Source organism: Pongo abelii, chromosome 1 (assembly GCF_028885655.2).
Source record: "Pongo abelii isolate AG06213 chromosome 1, NHGRI_mPonAbe1-v2.0_pri, whole genome shotgun sequence".
Classification (NCBI taxonomy): domain Eukaryota; kingdom Metazoa; phylum Chordata; class Mammalia; order Primates; family Hominidae; genus Pongo; species Pongo abelii.
In genome coordinates, this window is record NC_071985.2 from 27,928,043 (window position 1) to 27,950,752 (window position 22,710).

The following is a 22,710-nucleotide window of genomic DNA, read 5'->3' on the forward strand; positions in this document are numbered from 1 at the left end:
ATGAAATTAACATTTAAATCAGTAGACTGTGTAAAGCCTCCTCCAATCCATGGAAGGCATAAATAGAACTAAAAGGCTGAGTAAGGGAGAATTCTCTCTCTCTGCCTGAGCCTGTCTCCAGCTGGGAAGTCAGTCTTTAATGCTTTCTGACTGGGGCTCAGAGTTGAATTACACCATCAGCTCTCCTGGGTTTCCAGCTTGCCAGTTGCAGCTCTTGGAACTTCTTGGTCTCCATAATCACAAGATAACATACCTATAGCTATATCTTTATCAATATCTTCTATTGATTGTTTCTCTGGAGAACCTTAATATACAGACTTAGGGAAAGTCACTCTGAGAATATGACATTCATGCTGGGCTCTGGAGAATGAGAAAAACAAAGCAAATAAGCCCTAATATGAACCAGAAAAAAAATTCTAGTAAAATGAAATACGAGAGCAAAAGCCTGAGGCTGAAAAGAGCCAGAGAGAAGCCAGTTAGCATGAGATTAGATTGGAGAGGGAAGCAGAAATCAGGTCATCTGGGTCTGATTGGTAAGGAAGGAGCTTCAATTCTTTCTCCAAAAGCATTGAAAAAGCAGAATAACTGGCCTTCAATAAATATTTGTGTAACAAATGAGTTATTGGATATATAGTTATTTTCCAAATGGTGAAAGCAATTTGAAAACTCTAAAAAGATGGCGCTAGTTTTGTCCCTATTCCTTGATAATTTTCATTTAAAGGGCCCTGGCAGATACGGTAAAAGGGAAGGATGCTGATAAAAGTTGGCTGTGTCGTATCAGAACAGCAGAGGATGATGGATGTGCACCCTCCATACGAATGAGTTTCCTGACATTTTTGCTGTTTGGGGTTTTTATCTGTTGTTGCAGAATATGTGTGCACTAATGCAGACTACATCTACCAAATATCATGAGCAATGAATCATCCGCTCAGCAAGGAACGAGTAAACTTCACCTCCTCCCAGGAAGCTGGCTGCAGCTTTGCACAAGAGCACCCTCTTCTGTGCAGTTGCAGCCCCAGCCTTCAGAGAGCAGGAGCGATGGCCTTGTGCAGTCCCACTGTGATCCCCATTCTAAGGGAGGCACAGCTATGCAACAAAAAGAAGTCCTTATTAGTTTCCTTCTTTGCCTCCACCCTTCAGAGGATCATGTAACACCAAATTCCTTTGGAATTATCTAGGAAGGTGGAAAAGACTAGGGAGTAGAGTTCGAGACACTTTACTGAAAGGGAAAGGAAATAGCTTTCCACCCAGTAAAACTCTACTTCATTACCTAACATTACAGGGATTTTCCAGGATGCTCAGGTAGACCAGCTCTAGAAACTAGGGAAACAACATGATGTCCAGAGTCCATCAGGCAGAGAGATGCACAGAAATTTTAAAAGAGGGACATTGTATAAGCTCAGCACATGTAGCAGTTTGTGTTTTGCTTTGTGTGTAATAACTTTAAGTCAAGGGAATTGGGGCTCTAGTATAATTCTATACTGCTTTAAGTACAGTTCTTTAAAGCAGAATCCCTTGTACAATGGAAAACTAACTACAATTGGGGACCTGGCACATGGAGTTCACTTAAATATTTATTAAACAAATAAAAATATTGGCTTCCCATGTCTTTCAGGGGAGGGAAATATTGAGCCCTGTCAGCCATTCATATCTTATTTTACTGGTTATTTCAAATAACTATGGCCACAATAACGTTGCATATAAAACAGCCACAAAATCTCAGAAGCATACAAAAATGCATTTACGCAGCTTGCAAGTGTGCTGGTTGGCTCTGCAGTACTGTTGGTCTCAGCTGGGCTCATTCATGCATCTGCAGCAGGCTGGGGTCAACTGGGGGGCTGCTGATTTGGGGTGGCCTCAGCTCTGGTGGTACAGCTCCACTCCCCATGACTTTTATCCTCCTCCTGGGATGAACTGTCTGTTCTGGGCATATTTTTATCCCCAGCAATGCCAGAAGTTCAAGAGTGTAAGTTGAAGCATGAAGATACTTTTCAAGGCCGCTGCATCATGGATGCTAATATCCCACTGACTGAAACAATTCACATAGCCAAGCTCACCATGAATGGAACAGGAAATTCTGTTCTTCCAATGCAGTTATGGGAAGGGAGTGAATATTTCTGAACATGAGCTTGATCTATCACTCAGACTTTTCTTGTAAACCGAGTAGAGGCAGGACAAGTCAGCATGTGCTGTGAAAAGACCCCAGGACAGAGAGTCCTGGGCCTGGCCAATTGAATCAATGCCTATTAGTCCTAAAAAGGACCATATGAGGTTGGTAAAATTCACCTCATTTTGTAGAGGGAGAGGCTTAGGCTGGGAACAGACACAGAAAATCACATAAGACCATTGAATCAGGAAGCTGCAGACTCAAACTTGAACCCAGAGCTATCCTGTCCCAAATCCTATGCTCTTCTCCACCGTATCTCAGCGGGTAGCTGGAGCTTCCCCCACCAAGCTGCCCTGTCTGGTCTCAATTTTGCTCTTTAGATCAACATAGAAGAAATTTAGCCTCCTTTCTAGAAGTCTGTCTTTCATGGTTTTGGAATCAATTCCCCTGTTTCCTTGACAAAAATCAAGCATAGCCACCTTCCTGCCCTTCTTTCCAGCTCTATTTCCCCAGAGCACTTACTGTCCTGAGTGTCTGAAGATTGTAAGGATGAGGGTGATCATTAGCCCTGGATAAAAATATTCAGGGAAAACTTTACTGAAGGAGCAAATTTTAGAATGAAGACAGGTGACAAGAGACAAAACACACACACACACACACACACGAGAAGTAATTAAGGCATTTGACTTGTGCTAAATAGCAAGATGAAGACTTGGGGAAAGATGAATAGATCTGGTTGGTGAATATCAAGTTGTGTTTTTAGACACACTGGTCATAACGTGCCAGGATATTCAGCTGAAAGAGGCACATTTTAAGAAATAAATAGAAAACAGAAATATTTAGAGCTGACCAATTAGAATGATGAGAAAACCCAAAACAATATAACTTGAAGAATATTTGAACATGCTCAGGGTCCTCAGCTGGGGAAAGTGAAGATTTAGGAGCAAGAGCTCTGCTAAAACATGTTAAAAGTTACCATCTTGGAAAAGAGACTGGGGTTCTAAAAGGCTAAACTAATACTTCAGGATAGAAATTAAAGATTTCCACTCAACTCCATCATTAGAGCAGGAAACATCAGAGCTGCCTGATATGGCTCAGATTTCCTTCGATGGCAGTAAATCTGGCTGAAGTTTTATGGAAAGGGTGAACTATCACTGCATAGAGAAGTAGTCAAGCAGACTGAAATTGGAGGACAACCTGGACTAGTTGAACTTTAAGATCTTTTCCAAATTTAGAAATTCCATTAAATGGAAGGAAATAGTTTTTATTATTAATAACAAAATATAATAACAGCAATTCCTAAATATTATATTATGCTTTGTAGTTTATATTATGCCATCATATGCTTGAAACAATTGTGTGAGGCAGGTAGAATAGGTATATTATTTCCATTGCATTCAAGGAATCGAGGCACAGAAAGTTAAGTGATTTCCCCATGGACACACAGTAAGTGGAAGAATTAAGATGAGCACCCAAGCGGTGCCTGTATATCATCCTGTTGCTGCCAAATTTGATCATGAGGAGAAAGTTGGTGACCATTCTAGACACTGCTGAAGGAAGGAACAGCCGATTTCAGGAAGATCAGCAAAGACTGTGTTAAAAGGGCTCAGGGTCATTTTTCCTTTTATTATCAAGTAGGAATATAACCATGATCTCCAACAAGCCAGTGAACATCCTTGTACAACCACACACTTTACAAGGGCTTTGCTTTGAATCTTCCCTGAGACATCACAGGAAATGGGCTTCCTTGTGGTACAACTCATTTCAAGGCAAGTAAATCCATTTGGCAACGTGTTGTTTGACAAATTTTAAAATAGAGGTTTGATTTGCTTTTTATAGTTACCCCTGTTTTCACCATTGAGGACAGTAACTCCTCAAACTTTTGGGCATATAATATGTGTGTGTGTGTGTGTATATATATATATGTATATATGTGTGTGTGTGTGTGTGTATATATATATGTATATATATGTGTGTGTATATATATGTATATATATGTGTGTATATATATGTATATATATGTGTGTATATATGTATATATATGTGTGTATATATATGTATATATATGTGTGTGTATATATATATGTGTATATATATGTATAATTTGGATATTATATGTGTATATATATATATAATGCATTCTCACATTAGGCTGTATAGAAACATCTACAGAAATTTATCCCCTTACTCTCCCTTCCCTCCACACTCTCTTCCCTGCAGCTCACCATGGGGCTGGACTAGCAGTAAGCAAGAAAAAGATGAATTCAGCTCCTTCTCCACCGACTGCTGTCAGCCTTACACCCAACGCTAATTTTCCCTTTCTGAAGTGGAGGGCTCTTCACTCCCCATCTCCAGTGACCTGCAGCACTCTGAAGCCGCGACGCTGAGACTCATTCCGGACACTTGTTCTCAGGTAATTTTTCTGCTCCCTATCAGCATTGAACAGCCTTGACTTCCTAGACTGAAAGAAGACTAATTAAAATGACAAACCTCACATTGATTTATTACCACATGGGTGAAAACAATAAACAACCATGACATTGCTAATGTGTTTGGTTCTTGCTCCCATCCCTTTCCCCACCTCCCACATCTGCATTGTGATGGAGGCAATGGGGAAGATGGTGACAATGCAGTGAGTTTTCTCTGCCCTCTTATCCCATGAGATAGAATATGGAAGCCCCTGCAAGGGCATCCCAGGTTAGACATGACTAAGGGATTTCTCACACCTCCTCTCTTCCAGTCCAAAGGGCAACACAGGGAGGTGGTTGTTATCATCTGCATTTCACAGATGAGAAAACCGAGGTCCCGAGAGGTTAAGTGATTAACTTAAGGTCACATAGCTGCTAGACAGATTATTAATTAAACTTGATCACTTGAAAGGACCAGTAATGCTTTGCTCTCTAAAAGCATTGTTTTTTAGCAGTTAAAGTGGTTGAGCAATAGCTACGTAGCAAACATTTGGTGAACATTGACTGTATGCAAAATGCTGCTCTCAGGGATAAGAGTTGAGAAAAAATGGACAAAAGGGAGCCCTCTTCAAAGAAGGAGCAGGGTACTCAGGGGAAACCCCCTGATATAACTTTGAGGTCCCCAGTGACAATCCATGCCAGATGTGTCTGGCACAAGGGACCAAAGGCGTCTGATGCCCTAGTGTGCTGAAGTATAAGCTTGTATTGTTTAACATCATTCTTTCATTTATTCATTTAGACCCTCTCTTGAATCATTCCTTCTACTGATTCCATCTCATTTCTCTTAACTCATGGCAAAATCCTGAGAGTATGATGTACATCTTTCCAGGCTCCTAGTTTTTTGTAATAAGTACTCTTTAGTCCAGGTGTGGTGGCTCATGCCTGTAATCTCAGCACTTCGGGAGTCTGAGGTGGGCGGATCACCTGAGTTCGGGAGTTCGAGACCAACCTGGCCAACATGGAGAAATCCCATCTCTACTAAAAATACAAAATTAGCCAGGTGTGGTGGCACATGCCTGTTATCCCAGCTACTCGGGGCTGAGGTAGGAGAACTGTTTGAACCCAGGAGGTGGAGGTTGCAGTAGGTCGAGATCACGATATTGCACCCCAGCCTGGGCAAAAAGAGTGAGACTCCACCTCAAAAAAAAAAATAATAATAATAAGTATTCTTTAATAACAAGCATTTACATTGTGCAAAGTCAGGTCTCAGCACGAGAGTCCCTTCCACAGATTGCCTGTGACCAGCCAATCTAATAGTTCTCACATGGCACACTAAATTCTCTCTACACTCAGCCTGTTTTATTTTCTTTATAGCATTTACCACTCTCTGAAAGTATCTTATGGTTTTGTTTATTAGTTAATTACCTGCCTCCCCTTCTATAAGGACAAGTCTTATTTATTGTTATAAGCCTAGGACCTAGAAGCAGCTAGAATGTAGAAGGAAATTAGGGAATACTTGTTGAATGAATGAATAAACAAATATCCTCACTCCATCTACCAATTAATCACTCTCCATAGTGCTATTCAAATCTACTTATCGAAAATCATCAGAGATTTTTCTATCACACGTGCTACAATTCAGTCCCATGAGGTTGCTTAAGAATTACAGATAATATGTGTAAACTACCTAGCATAGGGCCAGGCACATAGTAGGCACAAAATGCAAGCTACTATAATAATTACTTAAGGAGTAAGAAATATTTACGTGCTCTCAAGACCTCAGTGCTATTCTGAACACTATGAAATGTATTTAGTAAAGAAAATTAAATTAAGTATTGATAACAACCATTATATTAGGTGCTGAGGTTAGAGATCCATGTTATACACCAGTATTCTGTGCATTTATAACCTACTCAAGTTAAAACCCACATGAAAGTTAAATATGTATTGAATAATTGAAGAAGCATTTGTTTAACAGGATGGTATAATAATAATTGTTATAACTAACATTTATGGAATTCTAGTGTTGTGAAAGTACTTTATACACAGGATCTCATTTAATTTTCACATCACTGTAGGAATTATTACAATCCCTCTTTTATAGATGAAGAAAAAAATTGAGGGAGGCGATGTCATTTGAGAGGTCACAGAGATGGAAAATGAATTAGTCTGGATGGAAACTTAAGCCCAAATGTCAATAAATCTCATTCTTTTTAGCTCTTATTTATGCTGGTATAATAAAATGCTAATTTGTGTGGTATTGATCATTTTGAACAAAGCATATAAGACATGGTGCTAATTTTTCAAGTTCAGAGGCAGTGAATTTGAGCTACTCTGAGCTTCATAGTTTAGAAGACTGGTCAAAGACTGATGCAGCAATGGAGTTCCACAGGGATTGTTCCAGGAGTGTGTTTGGAGGATGGGGAGGGTGATGGTGGAAGTTGGTTCCTGCAGTGCAATATACTACACTTCTCCCATTAGGTCTATACCAGTACTGATTTTCCCTAGGGCAATGAAAGTCAGGTGCATGGTTTAGAGGTATTATGTAGAGAAATGAGAGCTTACTTCAAAATCCACTTTAGGAAAGACCCTTCCATGTTCTTTAGCAGGTGTTCACATTCTCGATCATGTGTTTAACGCCTGACATGAAGGCATGTTCTCTTTCACATGAGAACTTACTGGCCTATGGTCTTGAATACTCAGCCTTTACCAACTTGGCTCTGAACTTTTGCCTGACACCATGATTGAAAGACTTATTAATTGAATAACAGAAAACTTGTTATTTCAACCTCCTTTTGAAAATGGGAATGGAGCATAGGAAAGATGTGAATACCTTTGAAAGGAGCAAAAATAAAATAGAGATGTGACCTGGGAAAGGCTGATAAATAATTTGAAAAGTGCTCTTCACAGAGTTTCCAGATGAATTGAGATTCTGATGCCACATTGTAGACACTGCATTTTTGTTTGCTGGAAATAATTTACTTACATAAGTGTAACAAATTCTTCCTCCTTAGAACAACAAAAACATGTCTGAGAAGGCCTGCGGCTTAGTTAGGATGGATCAAGTAATTTTTGCCTTGTATGAGCATGGCAGGAATTTGCAAATGTTGACACATCATGACATTTCACTGAAAGTCAATTAATAGGGAAAAACAAACATATATGTTGCTTTGGTGATTATCAACTGGTTGGTATTGGAGTGGATCAGTTTAAAATCTTCAGCCTTAGATTATGCTTAAAACAGTTAATCATGTCTATTGGTTAGAAGGGTTAGAAGCATCCAGAATGTGCATTTGTATATGGCTAAGTCAGAGGTGGAAGACAGAGCACAGAGAAAAACACTTTGGAAAAAGATTTGACAAATCAAGCATTGCCATGCTCAGCTCTGTTAACCCAGAGTGAGAGGAATATCAGCAAGAGGGTAAATTAAAATAACCTTCCTGGTGGTACCTTCTATGTACCTGATTCTCACTGGGAAAAAGAATGACTCGGATTAGGAGTAACTGGAGACTGTGATCCGCAGGAATGAATTATGTTCTCTTCCCTCCTTGCTCCCTACCCACCTGCCAAAAAATGAAAGGTTGCTTCTGTTAGGTGCTAAATGATCTTCTGAGCCTCCGTCTCACTCATGAGTTAAGCTAAAGTAGCATAAGCAATTTCCCACCTCAGAGATATACAGAATTGAATAAAGTACCCTGCCATTAAAGGGGAAAATGAAACCACAAGCCAATGATTATATTGGAAGCAATCTTTCAGCATCAAGGAAACTCAGCTCCCCAAAATGCACATTCTCCCTTCCTCCCCTATTCTACCTCGTCTCTTTCTCACTATTTAGAACCTATGGTTCATGAGACAGTATAACAAACTTAAAATTATCTTGGCCCAAGGTGGAAATAAATCCACAACCATTAAAAATGTATACATTTAGCCCATCAGAAAAATTATTTCCCCAACATTCTTTCCGAAAAGAATTGCTTTGCCACAGGGCACAGCCTCCACGCTTATGGATACAATGTTTCATCTTTGACAAACGTTACCATCTGGTAGGCATCCCTTAAAACCAGCTGTGTATAGTGCAGCAGAAATCTGTACCTCTACAGTCCTCCTCTCTCTTCTGCAAGCCTCAGTGAATCCCATGTTTGTTTTATTACGAAAATGATGTTGGTTTCTTATACTAGACCTAAAGACAAATAACATCTGCTCTTCAGTGTGAAATTGGAACCAGAATAGACTCCAGTCTATTTCCTACTGAGTCTTTCTTGTCATTATCTTAAAATATTAGTTTTCTTTTTCAAAATAAAATTGTGTGTGTGTGTGTGTGTGTGTGTGTGTGTGTGTGTGTGATCTTCACTTAGAACGTCACTGGCTGGATCTATCAGGGCAAAATCTGGACCTCTGCCCTCAACTCTCATTCAGGACAAGGGACAGAGAAAAGCCAGTTCTTTAATTTTCATCATGGTATAGTAATGTATGTTCCCATGTATGTCCTGAGATTATTCTAATCCTAGCTGAAAAGAGCCCTTGGGAACCAGGTGGTATTTATGCCAATCCACATCCTGCCTAAAGTATGTGAAGAGTGAGAGAGTGATTTCAATTTTATTTTACTGAAAAAAATTGACATATTCTTTGATTAAGCAGCATAGATGAAGTTTCAACCATATATATTGGATTTGAAGAAAAAGTTGGGAGGAGGGTATGTTTTTTCTCTACCATTTCTGTATAGTCTTAGGAATCTTCTCCACTTGTTTTATTAATTAATAAAGAAATTCCATCTGCACTGTTGGTGACAGACTGGGTGACTCCCAGTCACTTCTCATTGCCATTTGACTTGACTGTTCTATAACTGAGGAAAACACAAGAGCAATGGGCTGTAATAGATTTGTGGAAAAGTGCTTAAATTCCTCCACAAGTTGCACACTCCAGCTCAAACATACAAAGGAATCCATGTCACAGCCATTCTTATAGTAGCCAACTTATGACATAATGACAAAGTACAAGAAAATGTGCTGATCCAGGGCTCTGATCTAAAAGGCATTCAACAAAGCCTGTTAGCTCCACTGGGGGGCTAGACCCAGAAGAGAAATAACAATCACTGCAGTTTGGTTCTCAGGAAGCACCACCCCAGGGGAAGGGGGACAGCACCACATCAAGGGAACACCGTGTGGGACAAAAGAATCTGAACAGAAGCCCTTGAGCCCCAGATCATCCCTCTGACATAGTCTACCCAAGCGAGAAGGACAGAAAAACAATTCTGGTAATACGACAAAAAAGGTTCTTTACCACCCCCAAAAGATCACACCAGCTCACCAGCAATGGGCCCAAACCAAGACAACATCTCTGAATTGCCAGAAAGAAAATTCAGAAGGTTGATTATTAAGCTACTCAAGGAGGTACCAGAGAAAGGTGCCTACCAACTTACAGAAATTAAAAACATGTTACAGGACATGGACAGAAAATCCCCCAAATAAATAGATAGCATAAATAAAAAAAAAATCATGACTTCTGGAAATGAAGAACACACTTAGAGAAATGTAAAATACACTGGAAAGTCCCAACAGTAGAACTGATCAAGTAGAGAAAAGAACTTCAGAGCTAGAAGACAAAGCTATCAAAATAACCCAATCCAACAAACACAAAGAAGAATATATCTATATCTATATCTATATATATATATATATATACATACAGCCTCCAAAAAAGTTGGGATTGTGTTAAACAACCAAACCTAAGAATAATTGTTCCTGAGGGAGAAGAGAAATCTAAAAGAAAACTTATTTGAAGGAATAATCAAGGAAAATTCCCCCAGCCTTACTAGAGATCTAGACAGCCAAATACAAGAAGCTCAAAGAACACCGGGGAGATTCATCACAAAAGATCATCGCCTAGGCACAAAATCTTCAGGTTATCTAAAGTCAAGACAAAGGAAAGAATCTTAAGAGCTGTGAAGCAAAAGCATCAGGTAACCTTATAAAGTGAAACCTGTCAGAGTAACGGCAGATTTCTCAGCAGAAACCCCACATGCCAGAAGGGATTGGGGTCCTATCTTTAGCCTCCTTAAAATAAAACAATTATCGGCCAAGAATTTTGAATCCAGTGAAACTAAGCTTCATAAATGAAGGAAACATACAGTCTCTTTCAGACAAACAAATGTTGAGAGAATTCGCCACTATCAAGCCAGCACTGCAATAACTGCCAGAAGGAGCTCTAAATAGTGAAACAAATCCTCAAAATGCACCAAAACAGAACCTCCTTAAAACATAAATCTCACAGGACCTATAAAACAATAACACAATGAAAAAAAGCAAGGCATTCAGGCAACAAATAGCATGATGGATAGAATAGTACCTCACATCTCAATACTAACGTTGACTATAAATGGCCTAAATGTTCCACTTAAAAGATACGGAACGGCAGAATGAATAAGAATTCACCAACCAAGTATCTGCTATCTTCAGGAGACTCACTTAACACAAAGGACTCACATAAACTTAACGTAAAGGGTTGGAAAAAAAAATTCCGTGCAAAAGGACACCAAAAGCAAGCAGGAGTAGCTATTCTTATATCAGACAAAACAGACTTTAAAACAACAACAGTTAAAAAAGACAAAAGGGGACCTTATATAATGATAAAAGGACTAGCCCAACAGGAAAACATCACAGTCCTAGTTATATATGCACCTAACACTGGAGCTCCCAAACTTATAAAATAATTACTACTAGACTTACGAAATGAGATAGACAGCAACACAATAATAGTAGGGGACTTACATACTCCACTGACAGCAGTAATCAGATCATCAAGACAGAAAATCAACAAAGAGGACTGGCGCGGTGGTTCATGCCTGTAATCCCAGCATTTTGGGAGGCCGAGGCGGGCAGATCATGAGGTCAAGAGTTTGAGACCAGCCTGACCAACAGGTGAAACCCCGTCTCTACTAAAAATACAAAAATTAGCCGGGCATGGTGTTGCGCACCTGTAATCCCAGCTACTCAGGTGGCTGGGGCAGGAGAATCGCTTGAACCTAGGAGGTGGAGGTTGCAGTGAACTGAGATCATGCCACTGCACTCCAGCCTGGGTGATAGAGCGAGACTCTGTCTCAAAAAAAGAAAAAGATAAAAAAGAAAATCAACAAAGAAACTAAGCTATACTTTAGAACAAATGGGTTTAATAGATATTCACAGGATATTCTACCCAACAACTGCAGAATATACATTCTATTCATCAGCACATAGAACCTCCTCCAAGATAGACCATATAATAGGCCACAAAATAAGTCTCAATAAATTTAAGAAAATCAAAATTATATCAAGTGCTCTCTCAGACCACAGTAGAATAAAATTGGAAATCAACTCCAAAAGGAACCCTCAGAACCATGCAAATACATGGAAATTAAATAACCTGCTCTTGAATGATCATTGTGTCAACAACAATGAAATCAAGACAGAAATTTAAAAAAAATTTTGAACTGAACGGTAATAGTGACACAACCTATCAAAACCCCTGGGATACAGCAAAGGCAGGGCTAAGAGGAAAGTTCATAGCCTTAAATGCCTACATCAAAAAGTCTGAAAGAGCATAAAGAGGCATTCTAAGATCACACCTCAAGGAACTAGGGGAATAAGAACAAACCAAACCGAAACCCAGCAGAAGAAAAAAAATAATGAAGATTAGAGCAGAACTAACTGAAACTTAAACAAAATAACAATACACAAGATTAATGAAAGAAAAAGCTGGTTTCTTTGAAAAGATAAATAAAATTGATAGACCATTAGTGAGATTAACCAAGAAGAGAGAAGATCCAATAAGCTCAATTAGAAATGAAATGAGAAATATTACAACCAATACTACAGAAATAGAAAAGATCATTCAAGGCTACAATGAACGCCTTTATGCACACAAACTAGAAAACCTAGAGGAGATGGATAAATTTCTGGAAATATAAAAGGGCACTCAACCAACAATATATATTGAGAGCACACTCTGTAACATGTTCTTAAAGTATATCAAGAAACAACACAGAAACCTATGCGCGCGCGCACACACACACACACACACACACATACACACCCCTTCCTCACACAAAAAATACTGGTTTAATGGAGTCCACAACCTGGCAGAAAAAAATGGAAAGTAAATAATAAATAGAACATATAAATGGAATATATGATATATTATAAGGTAAAAAGCAATTTGTCAAGAAAAAATAAAATAAAGTAAGCAGGAGAGAGTTTGGGGACACATTGCGATTTTAAAGAGCATTACTTAGGGTCAGCCTCATTTGTAGGATAGTATTTGATCTAACACTTGAAGGACATGAGGGAGTTAGTAGTGTGGATATCCGGAGGCAGAACTTTGCAGGCTGAGGAGACCAGCAGCAGTGCATAAGTCCGATGGGTCAGAAAGAGGTGAGAAGCTAGTGTGGCCAGCATGAGTGGGTTAAAGGGAGACAGAGTACATATAATGTCAAGGAGCTAATGATGGCCAGATCCCACAGGGCATTTTAGACCAACATGAAGACTTAACTTTTACTCTAAGTGAAATGGAAAGTCACTGGAATATTTTGAACATAGGAATGACATGATCTGACTTAAAGATTCTTCATGTAGAGAGACTGGATAACAGAGGGACAAGGGAATCAGCAAGGTGGTGACCGTAGAAGTCTGGAGAGAGATGCTGATGAGTTAGAATCATGTTGTAAGTGGTGGAGGTAGTAAGATATAATGCAGTTTTGTTATATTTTGAATGTACAACCATCAGGAATTTTTGACAATGAGAAATAGGACATGAGAGAAAGAGACGAGTGAAGGATAATACTAAGATTTTTATTTTGAGACACTGGATGCAGGGGAAGGGTGTAGGAGGAGCAAATGTAGAAGGAAGATCTGGAATTCAGTTTTGGACACCCTGAACCTAAAATGTCAGTTAGACACCCCCAGTGAAATTGTTGCCTCGATCATTGGATATTCCAATCTGGAGTGAAGGAGTAAAGTCTGGACTTGTGATATACATTTTAAACCATCAGATTGGATGAGATCAACAAAGGAGTGAATGAAGCTAAAACAAAGAGATGAGTTACAAGAATTGACTCCAAAGTACTTCAACATAAAGGGGTAAAGAAAACAAAGAGAAACTAGTGAAGGAGATTTGGAAGAAGTATTCAGAAGGTAGGAGGAAAGCCAAGGATATATTATTTCAGAAGTAGAGAAGATATTTCAAAAGGTGGAAATAATCAATCATCTCAAATCCTGTCAGTTGGCCAAGTTAGATGAGATCAATGATAATTGACCATTGAATTTGGCAATAAGGAGTCCAATGGTTACCTTAATAAGGCATTTTCTGTGGAAAGGTAGAAGTAAAAACTCAACTACAGCGTGGAAGGAAATGGAACAGCCAGTGTAGAAAACAGCTCTTAGAGGGGTTTTGTTGCACTGGGGAGCTGAGTGAATCAAGAAGGTGCTATTTTAAGATGGAAATAATCCAGGAAAGAGGGATACAAGAGACAGCAGAATTGCTGGAGGAAAACCCTTGAGTGGGCCAAAGGAATTGCCTCTAGATAGGAATAAAAGTTGTCTTTTTCCCCTCTTGAATTCCTTTTGGGATCATTCCACTAGCTTCAACAATGATACATCTCCTTTACTAAAAATGGACAGGTGGGCTCTCTTTGAACAACTGTCAGTATCACAAAATGGTTGATGATTTATCTTTGTGACATTAATTAAGGAGCTTAGTGGTTATTTCTTGTGAGTGGCAGAAGATATAATGACGGACCAATTAGTTCTATTTTTCAAAGCACCACATTCAGACACCAGCTACTACATAGTTGTGTGTTCTGGGTCACAAAATAGACCAGATGGAGACAGTGTGGGTAGATCAGTGCCAAATTCTACATGCAACTGGAAAAATGATTGCAAAGCACTTATTTTGCTAATAGTTTGACAGTATATTTATCTTCACTTATATTAACAATTATTATAATGAGCAAATCTAGTATGACTATGGAAACTCTTTTCAAATATTTTCCAGCTTGCCCAGATCACACTTCCATTCCCACAGCAAGATCTTGATATTTGTGATCACATTGCATTTTCCTGACTCCTGCAATTTCTTCCAGTTGCAATTCCTCCCACCCTATTTCAATGTCCTACTTAAATTTACCATCTGCGGAGCCTTCCATGATCACCACACCAATGTGAACTCTTCTCAAGACTTCTAGAGCTTTTTTGTGTAGCACTCATTCAGCATTTGTAATGTGATACTTTGCTTTAGTTGTATGTATAAATATTAAAAGTTTTCTCCTACTAGATTCAAAGCCCTTGAAATATAAGAATATAACATTAATTAATATACTGTAAAACCCCTTATCTAGTAAATATTCACAGATATATATATACATATATATATAGAATAAATGAATGAAGAAAGGAAGAAATACATTTCTATAAAGGTAATGGTGATCATAATTTTGCCAATAATATAAACAAAATCTGCTAAAGGGGCTTGTACAAATAAAATGTGAATTTTATCTGTATAAAATCTCTGGCTTTGGCTAAAGGGAAAGTGCCTAGAATGTCTAATCATCTCTTTTGCATTTCATTTAAGGGAGGATTCATTATTAAAGCACAGTGAGGATAGCTAAGAGCTTTTTATCAAGTTATATTTCAAGCTGATTATTTTCAGCAATTACTGAACTGGGGGGAGGAAGGTGGTGGGGAAGGAAACGTGGTAGAGAAGAATTTCTTTAAAGTAATGATTGACATCAGAAACTGGATTAGATGATCTAAAACAATAACATTTTTCAGCAATAGTGCTCTTCTTTCAGAATCATAAGCTAACAGTCAATTGGCAAAGTAGGACACGGGAATTCTCTGAGCTTTCAGAGGCAGTTCTTTCTGTCAGTTACCTGTGGTGTTCATTAATAGTACCTCCTAGGTCTGCACATGCAATAAGCACTTACTGAGCATTTACTATGTTCCAGACATTGTTATGAGCACTTTTTAAGATATAGGACATATTTAATCACTGCCACAAATGTATGAAGTAGGAACTGTTACTATCCCATGTTACTGATCCCAGAACTAAGGCATAGAGATGTTGCATAACCTGTCTAAAATTATAAGGCTTGTAAAAGGCAACCAGCCCCTAAGAGTCTGACCACTGGCCGTACAGGGCCTCAAAGTTTCTGGCAGACTTACTATTCCAAGCAAGTTAGAACAAGCCTGAGCATTTGGTCATAACCAGTCATTCTCCTTTCTCCAAATCAAACCCCTAGTTAATATTGGGGCAAGAGAAGGAGATCTGAGGAGAATAAGCAATAACATAAAATTTAAAAAATTGAGTAAAGTAGAATAAAATAAATTCATTTATTGAGGCTGTGTAAGTAGGGTGCCTAATTTCTCTCCCGTCCATAAGGGGAGGCTTTTACAGGGGTGAGTGATGACAGAGTCAAGGAAGCCTTAGAATGTGTTGTGCATGATTTCCCACAATTTTAGAGGTTGTTAGGTTAGCTAGTCCTGGGTACTTGCAATTAACAAGATTAGAATGTGTGTTTAGTTGTATTTCCCACGTCTCTGCAGAAAAACTTCTTTCAAGGGAAATGTGATGACCTCAATCTTAAAGCAAGCATTTTGTTTAGAAAATATTATTATCTAATTAGTCAGGCCTCATTCCCATAGCACTCAATAGGAGGGCAGGATCTTTCACGCTTGAAGAGTGTGTAATGGGGTCTCCACAGGACAAAAGGAGTTTATTACCAGAAGAATGTTAAAGAGAAGGTATGCTGGATAAAGAGAAACTGTAAATAGCACATAGTCCTTTACATGTATTCCTGGTGAGAAAGGATGAAGGTTTGAAATAAGGGAGAATATAAACAGGAGAAGAGGTGCTCAACATCTTAGTCACTAGGTTAAAGCCAATCGGTAAAGTACAATGAGATCCATGCCACACACCCACTAGAATGGTTAAAATAAAAAAGCTGCAAATAACAAATATTAGCCAGAAACTGGAGGCTCATGCATTGCTGGCAGGAAGGTATAAAGTGGTACAGCCATTTTAGAAAAGAGTTTGTCAGTTTCTTAAAAAATTAAACACATATTCATCACATGACCCAGCAATTCTGCTCCTATGTATCTACCAAGAGAAATGAAAACATATGCCCACAAAAAGATAGGTACACAGATATTTATAACAGCATTATTTATAGTAGCCCCAAACTAGAAACAACCAAAATGCCCATCAATGGATACATAGACAGACAAATTGTGGTATAGCCATAAAATGGAATACTATTCAGCAATAAAAAAGCAAGGTAATGACACACGTTGCAACACAGCTGAATCTCAACAACATCACGCTAAGTGAAAGAAGCCAGATGCAAAAGACCACCTGATTCTATTTATATGAAATGTCCAGAAAAGGCAATCCATAGAGACAGAAGGTAGTTCCATGGTTGTCAGAGACTCAGCAAGCGGGGATTAATTGCAACTGTGCCCCAGGGAACTTTTGGGGAAGGGAAAGTGTTCTAAATCGGGATTCTGGGGACTGTTGCACAAATGTATAATTTTACTCAAACTAATCAAACTTTACACTTACAATGGGTAGATTTCTGGTTTTTAAATTAGTAGGTTGGTGCAAAAGTTATTGCAGTTTTTGCCATTACTTTTAATAGCAATTTCAATATTTCAATACAGCTATTTTAAAATGATGTCAGGGGAGAAGTGAATAAGATGTATTTGAGAGAAGCAGGAAAAGAAGAATATAGAAGACTCCAGACTCAGTGGCTGGTTGTCTGTGAAGGACAAGTGAGAAGAATTTAAGGTGACTTTGTGGTGATGCTTAACAAATACAAGAATGATATCAAGTAAGTGTTCAAAGAAACAACAGTAAAACTAAGTCTATATGATCCTCTTCATTTTATAAGCAAAACAACTCTCTTTTTCTAGTCCCTTAAAAGTTTAGGATTGAAAGAGATTTCATGGCTTCATTTTCTTAGCTCTCACCGGAGTCTTGATTCTTTAAAAGAAACACTTCCAGAATGTCTGATACAAAGAAAACTAAGAGCATGTTAATTCTCAGGCAAGGCTCTGCTAGTAAGTGTGACATTTTATTTTAGGAGCACAGAGGCTAAGATACCTTTAGAAACCTTGGCCCACTGGGGACATAATAAACCTCTTCTTTTTTTAGCCTCTTCCCTGAAATAATCAAAGCTTCTTCTCACTGTTACATGAGTTAAACAGTACAATATCTCAGAGAGAGAAATTTCCACTTATACATCAGTTAATCCTACCATTTCTGATGATTTAGTTTGGATGAAAGCTAGTTTTCCCTAAGAAGACTAGATTTCAAAAAGGATATTCTTCTAAATTTTTGGTTTTTTGTTCGAGAAAAACTCAGTACCTGACTGCTTTCCCCAAAGCTTCCCCAAGTTAATTTTTCATTAGCCTATGGATGAATGTAGTCTGACTACAAAGCTACCTAGATGCATTTCTCTACCAATACATTGAAAATAAACTTAGTTTGGAAGATTTGATACAAAATTATTTAGTACAGTTTACAAATAAATAGATGATCTATAACTACAGAGTTTTTAAACATCAGGAGAAAAACATTATATAGGACATAGTTCCATATTAATATTCCCTATCACATAAAAACACTACACATTGGCTCTTTTATTACCAGTATATTTCATGCAATTATTTGAAATCGTACATCATTTTGTTTTGAAATTTATTTTATATTCTGACCAAAAATCAAGGTTGGAAGACAGAAAAAAAAACTAAATGTATTACTAGAAGGTATAAAAAGTTCTGTCCTATCCAGATTCATTTTTGAACAAAGGCACACCTTCTGTTTAGGTGGAAATATCCATTTATTCTTCTGAGATGTTGGAATGCTATGGAACATGGTTATAGCTGGCAATAATTACCTGCCTTGTCCTTGGCTGGAGGGATCTAGAATCTCCACTTCACCCACTAAGGAGTTACAAGGGTACTTAACTGTTGTTAGTGAGTAGAACCAAATTTTGATTCAAGCCACTTAATAGAAATTGAGCAACAACAAACTTCTGGTCTTAATAATTCCTACATGAACTCTACAAGGTAAGTCTCGAATGAAGTCCTACCATCTTCACCAATTTTCTTATCAGGTGACCAGTTATAAGGCCTTGAAAGATAACTATTACTCCTTTACACTGGAATTTTCCTAAACAGTTTGAAAACTATTTTCCTATCTATATGTAACATTTGGCTTTTCTGAATAAGTATAAAATGATGAAGCTCTTCTAAGTTTCCCCAACTTCTCTTCTCTTCATAAATCCATGAATAAGTTACAATTTTTTTAACGCCTTCAAACATCCAAGAGAAGTGTATCTACCAGTTTAACATGCAGGTATCAAGGATAATAGAATCTTGTACCTTAAGGAACAATGTAGATGAAAAAGTCTCCAAATGCAATCTCTCTCAGGTAACAAGAAGAACAGAAATTTCCAGGTCACTAAATTTGGTGGGAAACTCAAAATAAGGCTTTTGCCTTTAGTTTACAGAAATGAGACTACAGATGTACTTCACTTTAAGAAAATCCAATATACATGGAACTTTATCTAATTCAAGCAATGATTACTCAAATTACAAAATGATTCTTTCCTTCACATGGAAAGTTTCCAGTAGATGTTTGTTACTGATCATTTCTTGAGAGAGAGTCTGGTTCAAAAGAAGACAGAGAAGTTCAAAGCTAAGATAAATAGGAAATTAGACATCATTGCTCATCGAAGATAAATTTGAAGCAAAGATGAAATGCCTCTGAAATTAGACCATGAACAATTAGAAACACATTTTGATGAATAAAAATGGGATTTGCTGTAACCATTTTATAAAATGGGGCACATCCAGAAGGTCTTCCTTTTTGTAACAGTATCTGCACCATTGCCTGTTGCCTCTCCCCAAACAACTGTTAATAACTTGGTCCCAGGAAAAGCGATACTATATTTCTAGCTTGTGTGGTGGGACCGGTTGCCTAGCATTGCAGTAAATTTTACACAACAGTTGGCAGATGGATCAGACTAGCTCGGCTAAATGAATTAAGCAATCACGTAATACTGCAGGGCATATTAAGGAGGAATGTCTAAATTAGAGCACTTGATACTCCCTTCTCACAGTCCCACTTCCCCCTGTATTATGCTTTGGCTGAGCAGGCTGTAATTTGATATTAAACAAGGTTCTTATTAAGTAGATACAATGAAATAATGCTGAGTTTTTGTTGCATTAGTGGAGTTAAATGCATTTTATTAGCACTCATTAGGAAGAGGAAAAACTTGGAGCTAAGGATTCATTAGCCAAAAGCGGCCCCTGTGAGGCAGAGCGATTAGACTGCTTGGGGCCAGAGAACAGGATCCAGGCCACACACAGCAGATTCTGGAAGTGTGTCCTCTCTCCTCCATGACTGAAATGTCTGACAGTTTGGGAAAGAAATGTTAGGTCCAACTGCAGGTCAGCTGAAAATATGCGCTTCTTTCGAGAGCTGTTAATTTGACAAAAGGCAGAAGCCCCAGAAAGAAAGCACAATTATGATTTATATTTTAGATCTGAAAGGAAGTTGTTTACTTTAGGAATTGGGGAAAAAATGCTACCAGCAATTCAATTTTGAAAGACATATCATGAAAATTGCTTTTATCATATTTTGTTTTTAGGAGAAAAACACATCAAGTGGAAACATTTATACACAAAATAAACTTTATTTATTAAGCTTCTCATTAGGAAGACTCACCACATAAGAAGAAAATCTTCACAATTTAGCCAATGTGAGTAGTCTGACTCAACCATGGCTTAGGTTCTGCTTCTAAGTGATTTTGCATACTGCCTCTTCAAGGCCTCCTCAGCAGCAACTTATATTTTCTGCTCTTATCAATACTCAGAATACACAGGGAGAAGGGATGGGCCCAAAGGGAGTTAAGTGAGATGCTTACACACACACATGCGCGCACACACACACATGCACACACACACACACATGCACACACCCCTCATTGCTTTGACATGAAAGTTTTTCCCAAAAGTAAAATGAATGATATTTTGAACAGCTATCCTCATTTGATTAAAATTCACTAAACAATTTTGAGATGAAGGGTTATATGATAAATTTTAAATAATCCTGGAAATTCAAATTTTGGGCGTTTGATTGTCCTGTTGTATCTCTGTGACACAACTGCATGCAGTGGCCAATTCTGTGAAATGTGTCCAGCTACTAGCCTAGTATTAACTCTTATTACATTTCTACTCCCAAATTTTTGTCTCTTGGATTCTACTTTCTCATACCCATCATCTGATGGAGATCTACCTCTGGCTTTTCTACAAACCTAGTAGATTCCAAACTAACACCATCTTCGACCCTCCCAGGGACCTCCTCTTCTCCCTCTTTTAATGCCACTACCATCCTTGCAATCATTTACATGTGAAACCTTCACATCCTTATTTTTCTTACCTCTCACACGCAATTGGCTTACTAATCCCTTGGATTCAACCTCTGCAACACACTCACATTCATCTTCTCTTATAAGTCATATCTTCTTCAGTTGTCATTTGGACTATTGCCATGGCCTTTACCACGGAAAGGCCTTCCATCTCTGTTATTCCCCATTACACTGCGTCATGCACGCTGACATCAAATTAATCTTCCAGGAGCAGAGTTCCAAATGATCAGCTTTCTTGCCTGAAATCTTCAGGGGTTTCTATTTTCACAATCTATAAAATGAGCATGATATGATCTATTACAAAGTTGTAGAGTTCAAGCAAGATACCACATCAAGCCCTCTACTCAGAAGTTATCACATACATAGTCAGTACTCAGTAATATATTATCTGTTTTCCACACTCTTTCTTTTGACCAAGCTAAACTCTTCATGGCCTTCTGTACACGCCACCCATAATTCATTCTTCTTTACCTGTTCTCATTCAATTCTCCTCGATTGGAATACAGTGCCATCAACTACTCACATTTCAATTCTTTTTATCCTCTGGGACTCAGCTCTCTGTGAAACTTATTATCATCTCTGTTCTCAGTATTTATGACACTTCAGTTAGCATTCTTTAGTTATTCTTGTCATTTTCTTATCAGTTTGCTACATGCTTAAAGTTAAGGACAGAATTTGTATCTATTTTCTCATAATGACTCTCAAAGGTCTCATAATTACATTATGGAGCCCTGTACAATTCAAGGAATCTATTCTTGCCTCTCTAACTTCGTCTTATGATCTTATGTGTGTGCAGAAATGGAGTGCAGTGGAACTTGAAATGAAATAGACTTTGTGTTGATAAAGTGGTACTTTATGCTCAGATGCTCATGCTAATGTGCACAAGTCAAGTATATATTTTCTTCCCATTCTATCAACTTATATTAGCAGTTCAACATAAACAGCCAAGTCTTCCTTAAAATGTTATAGAAAGTATATTTTGGTTATTGCCTTGTATCTTTTTAAATCAAGAGGTAACTATAAAAGCCAATTTGTTTTCATGTCCATTTATGTCCCCTTTTAACTCCCTTTGGCATGGGCATGCACCAGCCATAACCTCTGTGTGCACATCATATAACTGTGGTATCTAGAACAGACATACTCATGAAGATATTCAGACTGTGCTCACTGAGCAATGAAAAACACTCTAGAGTTTTCCATTAAAAATCCTTGATTCTGGCCAGGCGCGGTGGCTCACGCTTGTAATCCCAGCACTTTGGGAGGCCGAGGCGGGTGGATCACGAGGTCAGGAGATCGAGACCATCCTGGCCAACATGGTGAAACCCCGTCTCTACTAAAAATACAAAAACTTAGCCGGGTGAGGTGGCGGGCACCTGTAGTCCCAGCTACTCAGGAGAATGAGGCAGGAGAATGGCGTGAACCCAGGAGGCAGAGCTTGCAGTGAGCCAAAATCGTGCCACTGTACTCCAGCCTGGGCAACAGAGCAAGACTCCGTCTCAAAAAAAAAAAAAAAAAATCCTTGATTCTATAAATCTATTTTGTTATCTAGTCTAAAAAACAATTATTGATTTGTATTTACAAAAACGAATAATTTCAAAACATGGCAATATGAAAGTGGTACAAATAGAAGTAACACCAACAAGTTATGCTCTCTGAGTGGTTATTATATCAGGTGTTCTGCTGCTGACTTCAATGAATCTTCAAAATGCCTATAATAGGTATGCCAGAAAAGA